This window comes from Rhinopithecus bieti, unplaced genomic scaffold (assembly GCF_001698545.2).
Source record: "Rhinopithecus bieti isolate Rb0 unplaced genomic scaffold, ASM169854v2 scaffold_7648, whole genome shotgun sequence".
Lineage (NCBI taxonomy): Eukaryota > Metazoa > Chordata > Mammalia > Primates > Cercopithecidae > Rhinopithecus > Rhinopithecus bieti.
Genome location: NW_016805609.1, coordinates 1,010,904 through 1,019,726, shown reverse-complemented (window position 1 = coordinate 1,019,726; position 8,823 = coordinate 1,010,904).

Here is an 8,823-nt window from a genome sequence, read left to right as displayed (position 1 = left end):
TTTTTTTTTGAGACGGAGTCTTGCTCTGTCTCCCAGACTGGAATGCAGTGGCACAATCTCGGCTCACTGCAAGCTCCGCCTCCCGAGTTCATGCCATTCTCCTGCCTCAGCCTCCCGAGTAGCTGGGACTACAGGAGCCTGCCACCTTGCCTGGCTAGTTTTTTGTATTTTTTAGTAGAGACGGGGTTTCACCGTGTTAGCCAGGATGGTCTCGATCCCCTGACCTCATGATCCGCCCGTCTCGGCCTCCCAAAGTGCTGGGATTACAGGCTTGAGCCACCGCACCTGGCCAAATTATGACTCTTACTACATTCTTTGCTACTCATAACATGAACAATAAAAAAGTAATACATTGTCTCATTTTTTGTATTCAATACATATATACTTAATATCTGCCTCATATAAGGAACTGTACCACGTTGTTGGGTTACAAAAATGAATTTGACAACTGCTTCAACTTAGTAAAAGATATTAGAGATTTACAAAAATAACTGTAAAACAAGGTCATATATAAAAAGTGCCAAACAAAGGCTATACAAAGTATAGTGGAGTCCAAGATTATAGGAGAGCATTTCTTTTTTCTTTTCTTTAAATTATTATACTTTATGGTATACATGTGCAGAATGTGCAGGTTTGTTACATAGGTATATATGTGCCATGGTGGTTTGCTGCACCCATGAACCCATCATCTGCATTAGGTATTTCTGCTCATGCTATCCTTCCCTTTGCCGTCCACCCCGTGACAGGCCCTGGTGTGTGACGTTCCCTGCCCTGTGCCCATATGTTCTCATTGTTCAACTCTCACTTATGAGTGAGAACATGAGGTGTTTGGTTTTCTGTTCCTGTGTTAGTTTGCTTAGAATGGTGGCTTCCAGCTTCATCCATGTCCCTGCAAAGGACATGAACTCTTTCTTTTCATGGCTGCATAGTATTCCATGGTGTGTATGTGCCATATTTTCTTTATCCATAGTGTATATGTGCTACATTTTCTTTATCCAGTCTATCGTTGATGGGCATTTGGGTTGGTTCCAAGTCTTTGCTATTGTGAATAGTGCTGAAATAAACATATGTGTGCATGTGTCTTTATAGTAGAATGATTTATAAACCTTTGGGTACATACCCAATAATGGGATTGCTGGGTCTATTTCTGATTATAGATCCTTGAGGAATCACCATACTGTCTTCCATAACGGTTGAACTAATTTACACTCCCACCAACTGTGCAAAAGCGTTCCTATTTCTAGGAGAGCATTTCAAACTGAGGTGATTAATGAAGGTTTCATGGGAAAGGTGGCAGTGGAATTGGGTCTTTGTTTGTTCAGCTCACTCAGCACTACATTTGCAGTGCTTACTGTATTCAGGAACTGTACCAGGTGCCAGGGAAACAACAATAAAGATGAAACGGATTATCTCATTTTGTTATGTGATAAAACCCAGAAGTATAGAAGCATATATATGTGTGTATGTGTGTGTATTTATGTATTTTTGTATAACTAAAACAATGTGTAAGTTAATAAGAACACTCTTGAAGAATGAGTGGATTTCAACAAAGAAGCATAAATGCTTTCAGTGGCTCCAACTCTTCAGAATTTTTTTTTTTTTTTGAGACAGTCTTGCTCTGTCACCCAGGCTGGAGTGCTGTGGTGCAATCTTGGCTCACTGCAACCTCTGCCTCCCGAGTTCAAGCAATTCTCCTGCCTGAGCCTCCCAAGTAGCTGGGATTACAGACACGCGCTACCACACCCAGCTAACTTCTGTATTTTTAGTAGAGATGTGGTTTCACCATGTTGGCCAGGCTAGTCTTGAACTCCTGGCCTCATGATCAGCCCGCCTCAGCACTGCCAAAATATGGCCTCAAGGTTCCTCATGATTAGGCCTCTAAATTCCAAGTGACTTCCCCTACTATTTATCACATTTATACATGTAGATTATTCTACCCTTCCCTAATGTTTCTCATCCTTTCCTTTCATCCATCCATCCATTTAAGTACTCAGAGCCCATTATATTGCAATGCAATGTACACAGTGGTACATAAAATAAACAGGACAAATACAGTTCCAGCCCTTGTGAAGTTTACATTCTGTAGATGGATAAACACATGGAACTAATTAGACAACTGTTTAATTGCATTCGACATATGCACGAGTCTATGAGAGTATAATGAGGGCTTTTACTCATTTATTACTTTGAGGGATTCAACTTTATGTGCAGGAATTAGCCAGCAGTACCCTAGATACCTTGATAAACACATGCGCCACAGTGAATGGAAGATAAACCCTTAAAACATTCAAGGGCCTGCCACCTTAGTGAAGTTTCTAGGAGTCCATTAGCTGGGGCATGGCACAACATTTCTACCAAGGTGAAGGGCAAGTTGCCTCATCTTGTACACTCTACCACTGAGAAGGAGACACACGGGACACTTTGGATTCAGATTGTGACATATACCCTAGTTGAATGTTCTACTTTGAGTCACTTACTGAGTAACCCATAGATTTGAATGGATTCCAGAGCAACAGAAGCTTCTGTTGCAGCTCTAAGCTTCTATGCAAGCTGATCTTGGGCCATATGACTCAGCAGACTGAGTGGTGCTGAAAGAGCACATTGAAATGTTCTAACAGAAGCAAATAAAAAATGCCATGGCAATACCCCTTGGGTTTTGGGGGAAAAGCCAACTCTTTTCTGTTGATAAGCATTATACTTTTGAGAAACAGTTCTGGGGTTGCTACGGGGCCGCCAGGACTGAATACCTGACTAAGAAACACTAACCAGTCATGTGACATGAACTGTCCATAGAGAGCTACGGCGTTACCTGACTGAGGACCACAATGCTGTAATGAGATATACAAGATTATGCTCAAGCATTTCCCAAAGACACAAGTTGCATGAGTAAGTGACCCAGACACCCTCAGTATCAGTGGGTTCTGCATTCCTGGATTCAACTAAATGATGATCAAAAATATTCAGAAAAAAATAAAAACATAGTACAGATTAAAAGAATCAATATAGTATCACAACCTTTTACATAGCATTTACATCTTATTAGGTATTTTAAGTAATCTAGAGATGATTTAAAGTATAGGCTGGGCGCAGTGGCTCACGCCTATAATGCTAGCACTTTGGGAGGCCGAGGTGGGTGGATCATCTGAGGTCAGGAGTTTGAGACCAGCCTGGCCAACATGGTGAAACCCCGTCTCTACTAAAAATACAAAAAATTAGCCTGATGTGGTGGCACATGCCTGTAATCCCAGCGACTCGGGAGGCTGAGGCAGGAGAATCGCTTGGACCTGGGAGGTAGAGGTTGTAGTGAGCCAATATTGCCCCGTTGCACTCCAGCCTGGGTAACAAGGGCGAAACTACATCTCAATAAATAAATAAATAAAAACAAAGTATATAGGAAGATGTGCATAGGACATATACAAACATTGCGCCATTTTATATAAGGGACATGAATATGTACAGATTTTGGTATCCACAGGGATCCTGGAAATAATCCTCCACAGATACAGGGGAATAACTGTACTGACCCCTAATGTATTGATATCTTTCCCTCAATTTACATGTATGGCCACATGGAGAATTCTCTATGATATGTGACTGAGGAAGAGAAAATTTGGGCCTCATTTGGTTTCCAAACAGCTCTCCACAATACGTTGGTACTATCCAAAAGTGGATGGCTTTAGCATGACAGTCTCACTCAGAAATAGTCTTTAATAACTGAGAAGGGAGATTCTCCAAGTAGGCAGAACTTCAGACTGTATATCTAGCAGTCCACTTAGACTAAAAGAAGACATGGCAGAGGAGTAGATCAACATTGATCCACCGACAGTGGCTAACAGTTTGCTTAGATAGTCAGGGACTCTGGTATATTTATGTGACCATTAATACTGCGTGTCAATTTGATTGGATTGAAGGATACAAAGTATTGATCCCCTGGGTGTGTCGGTGAGGGTGTTGCCAAAGGAGATTAATATTTGAGTCTGTGGGCTAGGGAAGGCAGACCCACCCTTAATCTGGTGGGCAGAACCTAGTCAGCTGCCAGCAAATACAAAGCAGGCAGAAAAAAACTCAAAGGACGAGATGGGCCTAGCCTCCCAGCCTACATCTCTCTCCTGTGCTAGATGCTTCCTGACATAGAACATTGGACTCCAAGTTCTTCAGTTTTGGGACTCGGACTGGCTTCCTTGCTCCTCAGCTTGCAGATAGCCTATTGTGGGAGCTTGCAATCATGTAAGTTAATACTTAATAAACTCTTGTCTCTCTCTCAGTATATATATATTAATAGGATGTATTATATCCTATGGGATATATATATCCCATTAGTTCTGTCTCTCTAAAAGAACCCTGACTAATACAATGTATGAACTAATTATACAGGAATTAGCAAAATTTGGTAATTGATGATAAAGAAGTTTGGGGAAGAGGTATGAGGAGAGACCTCTCTGAATAGGCATAGATTCTGGTGTTATTTATGTTCCATATGAAAGCTCAAAAAAGGCCATCCATTGCAGAAAATGTTCAATAATCAGTACAAAATGTTCTATGGCTAATACTCAGCCTCTTTCCCTAGCCACGACAATGTTTGCTTTATGGGCTCATGATAATGGTGGCCGTAGAGATTATACTATGCACAATAATGCAGGTTTTATTCCCCCTCCAACCCCCATGCAAAGCTGATCTTGTTAGAGTCATTGCTAGGTGCCCCAAGCTTTCAACAGAAGGGACCAAAAGGAACCAACAAGCTACCTGATGGCAGGTTGTTTATGATGGATTCTTCCATCATCGGGACAGCAATTTGATGTTTTCCTGCCCCAGTTTCTTCTTCATCACTATCCATAGATAAACTGAATGCCTTGTTTACTATCATGATACCTGATATGGTTTAGATATATGTGTCCTTTAAATCTCATGTTGAAATGTCATTTCCTACCCCATTAATATATACATGTAACTACTATGTACTCACAAAAAATAAAAATGAAGACAGTTTTTTCAAAAAAGAAATGTTGTCTCCATTGTTGGCGGTGGAGCCTGGTGGGAGTTATTTGGATTGTGGGAGGCAGATCCCTCATGAACGGTTTGGTACTTTCCCCTTCATTAGGGAACTCTAGCTCTGAGTTCACATGAGATCTGGTTGTTTAAAAGCATGTGGAACCTGCCCCTTTTCCCTCTTACTCCTGCTCTCACCATGTGAGACACCTGCTCCCTTTTTGCTTTCTCCATGATTGTAAGCTCCCCGGGGCCTCCGCAGACACCAAGCAGATGCCAACATCATGCTTCCTGTAAAGCCTGTGGAATCACGAGTGAATTAAACCTCTTTCCCTTATAAATTACCCAGCCTCAGGTATTCCTTTTCAGCAATGCAAGAACAGCCTAATACAGTACCCCATTTAACACATGATAGGCTTTCTTTTCAAGATAGGCAAAGCACCATCTTCTATTCCATATTCTCTTCTGCAATGTGACCTTCACACTATCCCATGGGACTTCCTCCATCCCCTTGATTCTGGGGAAGTACTGTTACCACTTTGACTATTTTAATATTGCTAAACTGATGCTATGCCCTTAACCAACCTAAGCTCTCATTTCCTGCCTTTTGGAAGCTAGCTGCTGTGTATCATTTCCTGAGCTCACTATGCTCTGAAAAGCCCTGGAGCATGAGATGCCAGTTGAAAAGAGAGAACAAGAAGCACCACAGCACCAGACATGTGAGTAAAGAAACAATCAGACATCTAGGCCAGTCAAGGCTTTTGATGAATTCAGCCCCAGCCATTATCTTTCTATAACCGCATAACACTAACAACTGCCCAGTTGGTCCCAGTCAATCCACAGAACTGCCAGAAATAATAATGTTTTAAGTCACTAAGCTTGAGGTTTGTTTGTTACACAACAGTACATAACTAGCATACTTAATTTTTGACCAATGAACTCATTTTAAAACAAAAGGAGCATAGGAATAGGGTTCATACCCATGGGATTCACTGACCATAACATACCCCACCATTCTAAAGCAGTTTACTTAATTAGGCAGTAGAATTACCTATTGAAGTCTCCAATACAGTGCTAGATTGGACAGCACAATGTGGGTTGTGGGGCTGTCTTACAAGATCGATATGCAATCTGAAGCACCATCCAGTGCCTTATGTCATATTTTCCATAACCAGAATACATGTATCCAGGGACCAAGGGCAAGTGGCTTCTCCTACCTTTACCCCAATGAATCTCACAGTTTTTTTTCATTCACCAAAGCAAAATAAGTGAACTGTACTGAATTGTCTGTTGGCAACTTGGGATTGTCACCCAGGCATTATCATTACCTCTTTATAATTTCTCCTTCATAGTGTAGCAGAGTTTGCTAGTAAGAACACAAGATTTGGAAAGCAGAAAGAAGAGACCATTATTCTTCAGAGACAGTTTCAAGGAGAAGCATGTACAGAGAATCAATATGAGGTTTGACACACTTCTGGGTGAGTTTCTTGAGAAACACTTGAGTAGATGCTATGAAAAGAGCTGGTAGGAGCTTCCTAGAGGTTCTTGAGACTTGCAGTAGCTTCTGGACAAGGTGTAGCCACCTGTTTTATTGCTGAAGACTGAGATATTTGACAACAGTTCCCCTGACTTTCTACCTCACCCTTCCAACAGGTATGTAAGCCTCGAATGACTTATATTAAACCCCTTTTACTTAGAATACAGAGTGTGACTTGTTTTCCTGACAGGACCTTAACTGATATACTTCATAACACTTAAGTTTTATTCTGCAAATATTTTAACATTCAGCCCAAAAAAACTGTTCGTGTAGTACAATAAAGAACACAGAGTGGAAAAAATTGTAACTAGGCAGTCGTGTTCATTTTTGTCATTTGGGTAACCACCATCCTGAATCTGAAATCACTTTACAAACATTGTAAGGTTTGTAGAAGTTACTAATTTAGCCTTCTTTCAATTCCTCAGACATGCTAAGTTAGCTCTTCTGTTCTTAGGCCTTCACTCTAATGTTTCACCACTGGTGAGTTCTTTCCCTGCTTTTCACAGGGCTGGTTTCTTCTCATCTTTCAGGTTTCAGCTTAAACATCACCACCCAGAGAAGGCTTCTCTGACCATAGCCTCCAAAGCTATGTCCTTACCCTGACACTTTTATCATCTATCACGGTACCCTGCTTTCTCCTTTTGTGCCATTTATTACAATTTTTCATTATATATTTGTCTGTTTACTTGAATATTGTCTATCTCTTCTATCAGACTGTAAGTCCCACAGAAGGCATGAACCATGTCTGTTTCTCTCACCATTGAATACCCAGTTGCTAGCACAATGTCTAACACACAGTATCACTCATTAAAATTTATGGAATAAATCAAATTGTTTGGCTTCTTGTCTTCTCAGGGATAGTGTTTAGCCTGTTCCTCCTATAAGCCCAAGAGATTATCTTTTGTACTGCCCTTTTTGCACACGGATGACTCAGAGGACTTATCATAGAAATTAAAGTGCTTAAAGTCAGAAGACATCGTTTGGAGTCTTATTCTTTGACATTCCTTCTTAAAATTCAGACTATCAGTCTCTATAAATATTATACTGCAAGTTAAGAGCATAAGTCAAATAACAAAAAAAGCTCATCATTTCCTATGGGTAATTTTGACCTGGTGTTAATAATTTTGATGTGTCTCTGATGTAGCTTAAAACATAGAAACAGAAAGAAACTGAAATGTAAGGTATATTAGAAAATTCCCAAATGGAAAAATTAACTTTAGAAGGGAGATGAAAGGAGGTATAGCCTTGTCTTACTTTTAGATAGTTACTGAAGAGGCTTCAGACTGAACCTCTACTGTGGCCAAAATGAAGTTCCTACTCCCTTTCTAAATTTCCAGTTATGTTGGAACCTGTCTATGGCTTTCACCTCTGTCACAGTTACATTGAAAAATATACAGAAAAAAACATTAAGGATGTACTTATATTTGTATACTTTAAAAATTTAGTCATCCATTAAAAGGCATTATTACTAAGGAAATTCTTATGACAGTCTGACGTCTTCAGTACCTTACATGACAAACTAATCGCATCATTGAGCGATACCCATCTCCTTAGCTGTTTCTATATGCAGATCCTGGAATGGCGCTTTCTCTCTAGACATTTTCTCCTGTTCTTTTCTAAAGATTACACAATGAGTCTCCTGGGCCTCTGTGGTAGGAAGGAAGAACAGGGCAAAGGAAAAGGATGATATTTTGGAACTATCAAATAAAATAAAACATCACTTAGCAACAAAAACCATTTATGTAACTAATACCCTCATCCCTGTATCTTCATGGGTTCTAACATCAGCATAAACTGGTCATTTAAAGTCATCTTCATTATTATCATCTTGATAATATTATGTACTTTGTCAGCATAGAAAAAGTTCATGCTTTAACTAGATTAATTATAATTGCAGTATAAAAATTCTCTTTAAAAGTGTTAAACAAGTTTCATATTGAAATTATCCAGCTTAGCCTTAGTTTACTATTATGTTTTAATATGGATTTACTAGTAATGACACTTTCTTTATTCATAGAAATGAATAATAACTTGAACAGTGCTTCTCAGTTTAAAGATGCTATCACATGTATTTTCTCATTTTTATCCCAACAACTGGAATAATAAAGAGCTAGAAATATCAACTAATTATAACAATAGATGCACTACCACGCATGAGTGGTTTTGTATATTTTTCAATAGTTCTTGAATATGTAGTAAGTCATACTTGGGGAAATAAACCAACACACCAAAGTAAAGAGTATACAAATGTTCTAAATTTAATGTACATATCTTTTAAAGTATATTTATTAAATTCTATT